Source organism: Dreissena polymorpha, chromosome 5, assembly GCF_020536995.1.
Source record: "Dreissena polymorpha isolate Duluth1 chromosome 5, UMN_Dpol_1.0, whole genome shotgun sequence".
Lineage (NCBI taxonomy): Eukaryota > Metazoa > Mollusca > Bivalvia > Myida > Dreissenidae > Dreissena > Dreissena polymorpha.
In genome coordinates this window covers 7,881,478-7,895,297 of record NC_068359.1, presented here as the reverse complement: position 1 = coordinate 7,895,297, position 13,820 = coordinate 7,881,478, and the positions used below count along the sequence as shown (strand labels likewise).

The 13,820-nt window shown below is 35.8% G+C and overlaps 1 long non-coding RNA gene across 1 annotated transcript; it reads right to left on the bottom strand.

Moving 5' to 3' along the window:
* Positions 1–480: 480 nt before the first annotated feature.
* Positions 481–6,587, bottom strand: LOC127831740 (uncharacterized). The gene is made up of 4 exons (XR_008026477.1): positions 5,813–6,587; positions 3,779–4,158; positions 1,824–2,124; positions 481–1,677 (listed from the first exon to the last, which is right to left on the bottom strand). It is a non-coding gene; the product is annotated as an uncharacterized LOC127831740 (long non-coding RNA).
* Positions 6,588–13,820: the final 7,233 nt, after the last annotated feature.

Here is a 13,820-nt window from a genome sequence, read left to right as displayed (position 1 = left end):
TTTATGTTATGTTATTTAGTAGCTAAACACAATTTTCTAACATATTATCAATAAAACTATTTGTTGAAATAAGTTAAAGTATATTATGTCTTTTATTATGCCCCCCTTCGTAGAAGAGGGGTATATTGTTTTGCACATGTTGGTCGGTCGGTCGGTCCGTCCACTAGATGGTTTCCGGATGATAACTCAAGAACGCTTACCAGACAACTAGCCCAAAAGACAACTCGTCCAAAGACAGCTCGCCCCGAAAATCTGGACAAGTCGCCCCAAATATATTGGACAACTCGCCCCAATCTAAAGACAACTCGCCCAAAATGACAGACAGCTCGCCCCAAATAAAATGACATCATGCAACGAAATATTTTGTCATATATAGAATACTCTTTGTGGGAAAAACGTATTATATATCATTTTTGACATGAAGAAGGGATGCCGAATACACAAAACGAATAATACATGGAAAAACAAAAAAACTAGAAATGTGTTATATTCATAATTATATTCATTATTTATAACAATTACATACGCAAGATACTAACATTTTTTCATTGAAAACATACAAAGCATCAATTACGGCATATTAAATGAAAAAAATAACACGATTTATGAAGAGAATGAACAGACAATTCAATATATAATAAAACATTTCCAACATTTATAACAATTACATGCGCAAGATGCTAACTTTTTTTTATTGAAAACATACAAAGCATCAATTACGGCATATTAAACGAAATAACACGATTTATGAAGAGAATGAAAAGAGAATGCGCAAGATGCTAACTTTTTTTATTGAAAACATACCAAGCATCAATTACGGCATATTAAATCCAGACACTTTACGGACAATTATGACTTTGCAGCTCAGTGAAAGTAGCTCAGGCACCTAGTCCCCCGAGTTATAACTCATATTAGCTGCTCTGTGGCAGGGGAATCATCGGGCGCCACCCGACTTGTAGCTAGGTTCGGCTTATATCGGGCTTCTCCTCCCATTTAAAGTTTACAAATCCGAGTGTCACTTGTGTTCAAAGGAACAGCACTTTAAAAATCCGAGTGTCACTTGTGTTCGGAGGCACAGCACTATAAAAATCCGAGTGTCACTTGCGTTCGGATGCACAGAACTTTAAAAAAATGCGAGTGTCACTTGTGTTCGGAGGCATAGCACTATAAAAATCCGAGTGTCACTTGTGTTCGGAGGCACAGCACTAAAACATATCCGAATGTCACTTGTGTTCGGAGGCACAGCACATGAAAAGAAAAAATACAAAACATAAAATCGGCATGTAAGAGTTCAAATACAACCCTAAATAAAAATAAAATAAAATATTATTATATACAATTTAACCCTAAATAAACATGATTTAATGAAAACCTTTGGTGAACTAGTTCGGAAGAAATGAAAATATAGTTTATTTTAAACACACAATATTTCTAATTATTAGAAAAAAATCAAATTAGCAATCATTCATAACAATGCATTCTAACAACTTTCAGGCATTTGGTCCGTAAATGCCACTGCACTTCCTCAGTAGGCCATTTTCGGACAACTCTCTCCTCTCGTAAGCTTCCCACATGCCTGGACGCTTCTGGAAGGCGGTCATCGGCCTCATCAGGCTAAATCTTGTTCACGATGGATCCAGCGGATTCAAACATGTTTTGCTCACACTCGGTGTTATCCTGTGAATTTAAGATAGTTTAAATATGCAGTATAGTATTAAAACATCGTGAAGATACGGTCAGAATATAAATATGTTTATTGGAAAACATAACATTGAAAAAGACAATATGCCGTCTGTGAAGATTGTCATTGAGCATAAAAATACCTCGGTGTTGATGACGAGAGCCTTGTCTATGCCCGGTCTAGCCTGGTGGGAGTGATTACTTTTGTTCGAGACGAAAGACTGCATCACTATTGCGGGACATGTCGATGTCTTGTTGCGCACGCTGCAACGCCAAATTGTCGTCTATTTGCTAGGGTTAAACCGCTTGTTCACATAAGTAAATCCGTTGCTGGAGACTAGTTTTCTTTTACCACGCTGGGAAGAACATTCCATAACACTGAAGGTTACTTCGGACTCGTGAACACCCACGTGTTCGGGATGAACAGGGGGTTCCTCGAATGACCTACGTACATACATTTTGTATTTTTATTATAATTTTATGTTCCATCGCGCCAATAAATTCATTGTTTCATTAAATTGTGTATACAAGCAAAACGATCGAAATTATGTCAGAAACCCAGCTTTTCAAATAAAATGACCCTTAACATAACGCTAGCAGACCCGAATGAATATACTTCATTTGAGTCGCGTTCTGAGAAAACTGTGCATAATGCATGTGCGTAAAGTGTCGTCCGAGATTAGCCTGTGCAGTCCGCACGAATTATCAGGGGCGACACTTTCCGCCTAACATTGATGACATTTTACATTTAAATGAAGTCTCTTCTTAGCAAAAATCCAATTTAGGGTGGGTTGACACTTTACGCACATGCATTATGCCCATTTTTCTTAGAACGCGACTCATTTAATCCAATCAGGTAAATAACAAATACAATAATAAAACAGGGGAAGTCTACACTGTGTATTAGCAACCTGCTGTGGTGATCTCTATCTTATCAGCTCAATACACATGCACCTGGCTACTGTACTGGAAAAATTGGATTTACTGCCAAAATAATTGATTTCATATATGGCTAAATTATTGTGTACATTTAAAATTAAAAACGAGGATGTATCCACATCACCGTAGCACATTGTTATTAATTTCACAGTTATCTGTTCTTTATTAGAGATAGCCTAACTAAAGACGGCGCTAATAAAGTGTGAAGGTGGATATTAAGAAATAAGATCCATTTCCGCATGACACCGACAGTATTGCAAGTAGTCTTTTATAGAACATATTTAAAATATTCCATAGTTAAAAATGCACGATGTTATATAGTAAAAGAGTGTGTTTGAGTAATCAATAGGATATTTTGTATTGGCAATATAATATTGTTTCACCCGTAATGAAAATACCAAAATCGACGTGCGAAACGTAACAGTTTATATCTAAAATAATATTGTTAAGGGCGCTAAGCTAGTTAAAAATAATCACGATTATTTACGTTGTATAAATTAGATAAGACGTTAAGATGTAAATTCTTATCATAAATATACAATGCACATTATATCATAATGTTCATTCATATTTCATTATTTCAGGTAAAAGTACACACATATTGTTTTAAATCCTATATAATCAGCACTCTTTGTTGGATTTCAACAATGACTTAATTAATTATCAGCACCCGATTGTATAAACAGTTAAACCGGCGGTTTACCACATACCGGCGGTTAAAAGTCGGTAACATGTTGGTTACTGGTCGGTAAGCGTTTGTATAAAATTTGGTTAGTTATACCGATCGGTTAGAACCCAGTTAAAACATACCCTGCTTCCCTATGTGGGTAAGTACAAGTAACCGAGAGGTAGCTTACACAAAATGGCCGCGGCGCGCGACATTATAAAAGCTAACCATCGACGACCTTCACAATTTCGACGAGTAAACAGACAATTGCAGCGACTAACATTTTATTTGACTTAATTTACTGGGCAATACGATTTCCGACTTCGGACGACGAATTTAAGGACGCACAGAATGTGTTTCTTATCTTCTGTTATGGGTATGCCGTGTGTGATCCTATGCAACAATGGCGCCCATGTTAAAATCATTTCTCCGAGAACAGGGAACAACAAAAGTACAAACAAAAAACAAAACACGTTCGAACTAGTATCTTACCTTTAATAATCCTTTAAAATCCATAAATAATCCATTTAATTCAATAATTGTCGAGTTTGCATCTAGGGTCCTTGGTGTTGATGACGAGAGCCTTGTCTATGCCCGGTTTAGCCTGGTGGGAGTGATTACTTTCGTTCGAAACGAAAGACTGCACCCATGGCACCACTATTGCGGGACATGTCGATGTCTTGTTGCGCACGCTGCAACGCCAAATTGTCGTCTGTTTGCTAGGGTTAAACCGCTTGTACACATAAGTAAATCCGTTGCTGGAGACTAGTTTTCTTTTACCACGCTGGGAAGAACATTCCATAACACTGAAGGTTACTTCGGACTCGTGAACACCCACGTGTTCGGGATGAACAGGGGGTTCCTCGAATGACCTACGTACATACATTTTGTATTTTTATTATAATTTTATGTTCCATCGCGCCAATAAATTCATTGTTTCATTAAATTGTGTATACAAGCAAAACGATCGAAATTATGTCAGAAACCCAGCTTTTCAAATAAAATGACCCTTAACATAACGCTAGCAGACCCGAATGAATATACTTCATTTGAGTCGCGTTCTGAGAAAACTGTGCATAATGCATGTGCGTAAAGTGTCGTCCGAGATTAGCCTGTGCAGTCCGCACGAATTATCAGGGGCGACACTTTCCGCCTAACATTGATGACATTTTACATTTAAATGAAGTCTCTTCTTAGCAAAAATCCAATTTAGGGTGGGTCGACACTTTACGCACATGCATTATGCCCATTTTTCTTAGAACGCGACTCATTTAATCCAATCAGGTAAATAACAAATACAATAATAAAACAGGGGAAGTCTACACTGTGTATTAGCAACCTGCTGTGGTGATCTCTATCTTATCAGCTCAATACACATGCACCTGGCTACTGTACTGGAAAAATTGGATTTACTGCCAAAATAATTGATTTCATATATGGCTAAATTATTGTGTACATTTAAAATTAAAAACGAGGATGTATCCACATCACCGTAGCACATTGTTATTAATTTCACAGTTATCTGTTCTTTATTAGAGATAGCCTAACTAAAGACGGCGCTAATAAAGTGTGAAGGTGGATATTAAGAAATAAGATCCATTTCCGCATGACACCGACAGTATTGCAAGTAGTCTTTTATAGAACATATTTAAAATATTCCATAGTTAAAAATGCACGATGTTATATAGTAAAAGAGTGTGTTTGAGTAATCAATAGGATATTTTGTATTGGCAATATAATATTGTTTCACCCGTAATGAAAATACCAAAATCGACGTGCGAAACGTAACAGTTTATATCTAAAATAATATTGTTAAGGGCGCTAAGCTAGTTAAAAATAATCACGATTATTTACGTTGTATAAATTAGATAAGACGTTAAGATGTAAATTCTTATCATAAATATACAATGCACATTATATCATAATGTTCATTCATATTTCATTATTTCAGGTAAAAGTACACACATATTGTTTTAAATCCTATATAATCAGCACTCTTTGTTGGATTTCAACAATGACTTAATTAATTATCAGCACCCGATTGTATAAACAGTTAAACCGGCGGTTTACCACATACCGGCGGTTAAAAGTCGGTAACATGTTGGTTACTGGTCGGTAAGCGTTTGTATAAAATTTGGTTAGTTATACCGATCGGTTAGAACCCAGTTAAAACATACCCTGCTTCCCTATGTGGGTAAGTACAAGTAACCGAGAGGTAGCTTACACAAAATGGCCGCGGCGCGCGACATTATAAAAGCTAACCATCGACGACCTTCACAATTTCGACGAGTAAACAGACAATTGCAGCGACTAACATTTTATTTGACTTAATTTACTGGGCAATACGATTTCCGACTTCGGACGACGAATTTAAGGACGCACAGAATGTGTTTCTTATCTTCTGTTATGGGTATGCCGTGTGTGATCCTATGCAACAATGGCGCCCATGTTAAAATCATTTCTCCGAGAACAGGGAACAACAAAAGTACAAACAAAAAACAAAACACGTTCGAACTAGTATCTTACCTTTAATAATCCTTTAAAATCCATAAATAATCCATTTAATTCAATAATTGTCGAGTTTGCATCTAGGGTCCTTGGTGTTGATGACGAGAGCCTTGTCTATGCCCGGTTTAGCCTGGTGGGAGTGATTACTTTCGTTCGAAACGAAAGACTGCACCCATGGCACCACTATTGCGGGACATGTCGATGTCTTGTTGCGCACGCTGCAACGCCAAATTGTCGTCTGTTTGCTAGGGTTAAACCGCTTGTACACATAAGTAAATCCGTTGCTGGAGACTAGTTTTCTTTTACCACGCTGGGAAGAACATTCCATAACACTGAAGGTTACTTCGGACTCGTGAACACCCACGTGTTCGGGATGAACAGGGGGTTCCTCGAATGACCTACGTACATACATTTTGTATTTTTATTATAATTTTATGTTCCATCGCGCCAATAAATTCATTGTTTCATTAAATTGTGTATACAAGCAAAACGATCGAAATTATGTCAGAAACCCAGCTTTTCAAATAAAATGACCCTTAACATAACGCTAGCAGACCCGAATGAATATACTTCATTTGAGTCGCGTTCTGAGAAAACTGTGCATAATGCATGTGCGTAAAGTGTCGTCCGAGATTAGCCTGTGCAGTCCGCACGAATTATCAGGGGCGACACTTTCCGCCTAACATTGATGACATTTTACGCTTAAATGAAGTCTCTTCTTAGCAAAAATCCAATTTAGGGTGGGTCGACACTTTACGCACATGCATTATGCCCATTTTTCTTAGAACGCGACTCATTTAATCCAATCAGGTAAATAACAAATACAATAATAAAACAGGGGAAGTCTACACTGTGTATTAGCAACCTGCTGTGGTGATCTCTATCTTATCAGCTCAATACACATGCACCTGGCTACTGTACTGGAAAAATTGGATTTACTGCCAAAATAATTGATTTCATATATGGCTAAATTATTGTGTACATTTAAAATTAAAAACGAGGATGTATCCACATCACCGTAGCACATTGTTATTAATTTCACAGTTATCTGTTCTTTATTAGAGATAGCCTAATTAAAGACGGCGCTAATAAAGTGTGAAGGTGGATATTAAGAAATAAGATCCATTTCCGCATGACACCGACAGTATTGCAAGTAGTCTTTTATAGAACATATTTAAAATAGTCCATAGTTAAAAATGCACGAAGTTATATAGTAAACGAGTGTGTTTGAGTAATCAATAGGATATTTTGTATTGGCAATATAATATTGTTTCACTCGTAATGAAAATACCAAAATCGACGTGCGAAACGTAACAGTTTATATCTAAAATAATATTGTTAAGGGCGTTAAGCTAGTTAAAAATAATCACGATTATTTACGTTGTATAAATTAGATAAGACGTTAAGATGTAAATTCTTATCATAAATATACAATGCACATTATATCATAATGTTCATTCATATTTCATTATTTCAGGTAAAAGTACACACATATTGTTTTAAATCCTATATAATCAGCACTCTTTGTTGGATTTCAACAATGACTTAATTAATTATCAGCACCCGATTGTATAAACAGTTAAACCGGCGGTTTACCACATACCGGCGGTTAAAAGTCGGTAACATGTTGGTTACTGGTCGGTAAGCGTTTGTATAAAATTTGGTTAGTTATACCGATCGGTTAGAACCCAGTTAAAACATACCCTGCTTCCCTATGTGGGTAAGTACAAGTAACCGAGAGGTAGCTTACACAAAATGGCCGCGGCGCGCGACATTATAAAAGCTAACCATCGACGACCTTCACAATTTCGACGAGTAAACAGACAATTGCAGCGACTAACATTTTATTTGACTTAATTTACTGGGCAATACGATTTCCGACTTCGGACGACGAATTTAAGGACGCACAGAATGTGTTTCTTATCTTCTGTTATGGGTATGCCGTGTGTGATCCTATGCAACAATGGCACCCATGTTAAAATCATTTCTCCGAGAACAGGGAACAACAAAAGTACAAACAAAAAACAAAACACGTTCGAACTAGTATCTTACCTTTAATAATCCTTTAAAATCCATAAATAATCCATTTAATTCAATAATTGTCGAGTTTGCATCTAGGGTCCTTGGTGTTGATGACGAGAGCCTTGTCTATGCCCGGTTTAGCCTGGTGGGAGTGATTACTTCCGTTCGAAACGAAAGACTGCACCCATGGCACCACTATTGCGGGACATGTCGATGTCTTGTTGCGCACGCTGCAACGCCAAATTGTCGTCTGTTTGCTAGGGTTAAACCGCTTGTACACATAAGTAAATCCGTTGCTGGAGACTAGTTTTCTTTTACCACGCTGGGAAGAACATTCCATAACACTGAAGGTTACTTCGGACTCGTGAACACCCACGTGTTCGGGATGAACAGGGGGTTCCTCGAATGACCTACGTACATACATTTTGTATTTTTATTATAATTTTATGTTCCATCGCGCCAATAAATTCATTGTTTCATTAAATTGTGTATACAAGCAAAACGATCGAAATTATGTCAGAAACCCAGCTTTTCAAATAAAATGACCCTTAACATAACGCTAGCAGACCCGAATGAATATACTTCATTTGAGTCGCGTTCTGAGAAAACTGTGCATAATGCATGTGCGTAAAGTGTCGTCCGAGATTAGCCTGTGCAGTCCGCACGAATTATCAGGGGCGACACTTTCCGCCTAACATTGATGACATTTTACGCTTAAATGAAGTCTCTTCTTAGCAAAAATCCAATTTAGGGTGGGTCGACACTTTACGCACATGCATTATGCCCATTTTTCTTAGAACGCGACTCATTTAATCCAATCAGGTAAATAACAAATACAATAATAAAACAGGGGAAGTCTACACTGTGTATTAGCAACCTGCTGTGGTGATCTCTATCTTATCAGCTCAATACACATGCACCTGGCTACTGTACTGGAAAAATTGGATTTACTGCCAAAATAATTGATTTCATATATGGCTAAATTATTGTGTACATTTAAAATTAAAAACGAGGATGTATCCACATCACCGTAGCACATTGTTATTAATTTCACAGTTATCTGTTCTTTATTAGAGATAGCCTAATTAAAGACGGCGCTAATAAAGTGTGAAGGTGGATATTAAGAAATAAGATCCATTTCCGCATGACACCGACAGTATTGCAAGTAGTCTTTTATAGAACATATTTAAAATAGTCCATAGTTAAAAATGCACGAAGTTATATAGTAAACGAGTGTGTTTGAGTAATCAATAGGATATTTTGTATTGGCAATATAATATTGTTTCACTCGTAATGAAAATACCAAAATCGACGTGCGAAACGTAACAGTTTATATCTAAAATAATATTGTTAAGGGCGTTAAGCTAGTTAAAAATAATCACGATTATTTACGTTGTATAAATTAGATAAGACGTTAAGATGTAAATTCTTATCATAAATATACAATGCACATTATATCATAATGTTCATTCATATTTCATTATTTCAGGTAAAAGTACACACATATTGTTTTAAATCCTATATAATCAGCACTCTTTGTTGGATTTCAACAATGACTTAATTAATTATCAGAATCACAACCTAAGTGTTGCCATCGCTCGCAGGCATCGCAAGAAACAGCACGTTGCCTCTGCCCAACTGTCTTTCCACAATGTATGCACTTTGGCACTTCTGCCATTGCAGAAACACAAACACAAAACTCACTTACTCTCACAGTAAAAGTATTGTATCCTACATTAAAGAAGCACAAATGTTTGAAATATATAAATGAGTTCAACTTATGATTAACTGAAAACTCGTCTCTTTATATACAGACAGCCCTCATAATTGACCAGTTGCAAATACGCGATCGCTCCGACCACTAAGTTGTGTTTTCATAAAACGCTTATTCCATTACTCCGATAGTAATATGCTGATGATAGCGCCATAATTTTCTCACATCAAGATCCAAATGTCATAAGTAAAACATTAGGATGTGAATTAGCAAACTGCAATAACTGGCTAGTTGACAACAAGTTGTCTCTTCATATAGGTAAAACAGAATGTATACTTTTTGGAAGTAAGCGGAAAATTAAAAAGATCGAAAATTTCTCAGTCATATGTAATAATCAAACTATAAAGTCTCAAAAATCGGTGAAATATTTAGGTCATGTTCTAGATAACACCTTGTCAGGTAATAAATGTGCAAACGACATCATCAGTAAGGTCAACTCGAGACTTAAGTTCATGTATAGACACAACAGTGTACTGGATTTTAACACTAGGAAAACCCTCTGTAATTCACTAATTCAATGCTTATTTGACTACGCTTGTTCCGCCTGGTATAATAACTTGGGAAAAACTCTTAAGTCTTAATTACAAATTACACAAAACAAGGTCGTGCGATTCATTTTAAACGTTCCACCAAGAACCACACTGACCGCTCAGATTTTCACAAACTAGGAATACTAAAACTTAATGATAGAGTGAAACAACTGAGTCTAAATCATGTACATAATTTTTTTTTATGACAAATGTCCAGTGTATATGAAAGAAAACTTTATTAAGAAATCTGATGTTCATAGCTACTGCACACGAAAGAGCAAATGTAATTTCTATGTTCCTGTCATAAAATCAGCGACAGCTTCAACTTTTTATTATAATGGTGTGTTAACCTGGAATGCTCTTCCAGAATCTATTCAATTTATAAATAGTCACTTCAAATTCAAAAAATAAGTCAAAAAACATTTTCTAAACAAGTACCTTTAGGGATTGAGCATAGCAGACGGTGTTGTTTATTTTAAGTATTTAGATATCCCATGTCTATGTTAAGTAACGAGTTTATATAATCATGTGCTCGCTCAAATTGTTGAACACATATATACATTTTGTAAATTTTACATATGCTAACTAAAGTACAAAATAATTCAATAACCATTTAACATAATATGAATATAGCTTGCTGCTATCCAGTTTATGTGCTGTATGAAGCAGTAATGTAAAGGACCCCTTTGGAAATAAGTCGCAAGACTTTCAAGGGCTTTCCTGGCAGTACATGTCCTTATATCAGACTAAAATAAACTATAAGTAAACAGTCTAATGTAAATGTACCTATAATTGTATACCATATGAAGGCAATTTAATCTGTGATATTTTTGTGTTCAATGTATGTGATTGTCTTAAGCTGAATTTGGTTTAAACTTCTTTGTGAAAATTGTAAATCTTATTAAGGTATGTAAATGTATCTCAAATGTTTACCTCATTGAGTCAATTTTAATTCTGTGATGCTAAATATATGTGTTTGTTCTAATCTGATTTTGTTTTAAGAATCTGAGAAATTGTATTAAGGTATTGTAAATGTAACACACATGTATACCTCATGATTTCAATTTGATCTGTGATATTTTTAGTGCTCAGTATATGTGTTTGTTTTAAATTTCTGAGAAATTGTATTAAGGTATTGTAAATGTAACACACATGTATACCTCATTATTTCAATCTGATCTGTGATATTTTTAGTGCTCAGTATAGGTGTTTGTTTTAAATTTATCTTGTTCGTATGTAAAATGTGATAAATTGTTTATGTTATTATTTGACATGTATATGCCGAATAAATCTATCTATCTATAGTCTTTGTTTGTCGGACCATGTGGCCGCAATAAACGAAATCTGATTTATTATTACGTGAGTTTGATTGACAGCTGGCGAGTGGTCAATTACTTTAAAAACAGCATTGTTGTCTGGTAAAGCTTGTTTAGTACCTTATTTAGTCTTTTATCACGCCAAACTGTGATACCATATGTCTAACTCATCAATCTGTGACCAGACAATCAAAGCATGCCGGCATAATTAATTTTTGTCAACTCACATGTTTACAAAACATAACTAACACGAAGGCATTCCACTATTCTTTAATTAAACCAAACTATCATACAATATGTCTGATTAAAAAATCTTTGAACAGAAAATGAAAGCATGCCGTCAAATTAAACGTTTAACATTTCACGCGTTTTCAAAACAAGACGGACTAAATGGCGCTTATTTTAATAAACACAATTATAAAAAAGCTAATAACAATTTATTACTAAAAGCAATCCGGTATGTAAAAAAAATACTAAATTACAAAGTTTTACTATATTGAATGAAAAATAACATCATACATCTACATTTCCATTACAATAATAACGAATATAATACATCAAACTTATCAAATAATTCTTGAAAATATTCAAGATAAAATATATAAGAAACACACTTGGGGCGAGTTGTCTTTAGATTGGGGCGAGTTGTCCAATATATTTGGGGCGACTTGTCCAGATTTTCGGGGCAAGTTGTCTTGGGGCGAGTTGTCTTTGGGGCGAGTTGTCTGGTTCCCAGGCCTAGGATCATGAAACTTCATAGGTACATTGATCATGACTGGCAGATGACCCCTATTGATTTTCAGGTCAATAGGTCAAAGGTCAGGGTCACGGTGACTTGAAATAGTAAAATGGTTTCCGGATGATAACTCAAGAATGCTTAGGCCTAGGATCATGAAGCTTCATAGGTACATTGATCATGACTGGCAGATGACCCCTATTGATTTTCAGGTTACTAGGACAAACGTCAAGGTCACAGTGACTCGAAATAGTAAAATGGTTTCCGGATGATAACTCAAGAATGCCTAGGCTTAGGATCATGAAAATTCATAGGTACATTGATCATGACTGGCAGACGACCCCTATTGATTTTCAGGTCACTAGGTCAAAGGACAAGGTCACAGTGACTCGAAATAGTAAAATAGTTTCCTGATGATAACTCAAGAATGCTTCCGCCTAGGATCATGAAACTTCATAGGTACATTGATCATGACTGGCAGACGACCCCTATTGAATTTCAGGTCACTAGGTCAAAGGTCAAGGTCACAGTGACTCAAAACAGTAAAATGGTTTCCGGATGATAACTCAAGAATGCTTACATCTAGTCAAGGTCACAGTGACTCGAAACAGTAAAATGGTTTCCTGATGATAACTCAGGAATAATTAGGCCTAAGATCATGAAACTTCATAGGTACATTGATCATGACTGGCGGATGACCCATATTGATTTTCAGGTCACTAGGTCAAAGGTCAAGGTCACAGTGACAAAAAACGTATTCACACAATTGCTGCCACTACAACTGACAGCCAATATGGGGGCATGCATGGTTTACAAACAGATCTTGTTTACTTTATTTTAAACCTATTTATTTGAATGCATCATATGCCTTGTGCTTAAATAGTAACCCACTCTCAATTACCTGTATATTACACACTCACAATTATGTTACACACTCTCAATTACCTGTATGTTACACACTCTCAATTATGTTACACACTCTCAATTATGTTACACACTTTCAATTATGTTACACACTCTCAATTACGTTACCCACTGTCAATTATGTTACCCATTCTCAATTATGATACCCACTCTCAGTTATGTTACCCACTCTCAATTATGATACCCACTCTAAATTATGTTACCCACTCTTAATTATGTTACACAGTCTCCATTATGTTACACACTCTCAATTATGTTACCCACTCTCAATTATGTTACACACTCTCAAATAAATTACACATTCTCAATTATGTAACAAACTCTCATTTATGTTACCCACTCTCAATTATGTTACCCACTCTCGATTACGTTACCCACTCTCAATTATGTTACCCACTCTCAATTATGTGACCCACTCTCGATTATGTTACCCACTCTCAATTATGTTACCCACTCTCAATTATGTTACACACTCTCGATTATGTAACCCAATCTCAATTATGTTACACACTCTCAATTATGTTACACACTCTCAATTATGTTACACACTCTCAATTACCGGTATGTTACACACCCTCAATTATGTTACACACTCAATTATTTTACCCACTGTCAATTATGTTACATACTCTCAATTTTGTTACCAACTCTCAATTATGTTACACACTCTCAATTATGCTACACACTCAATTATGTAACACACTAAATTATGTTACACACTCTC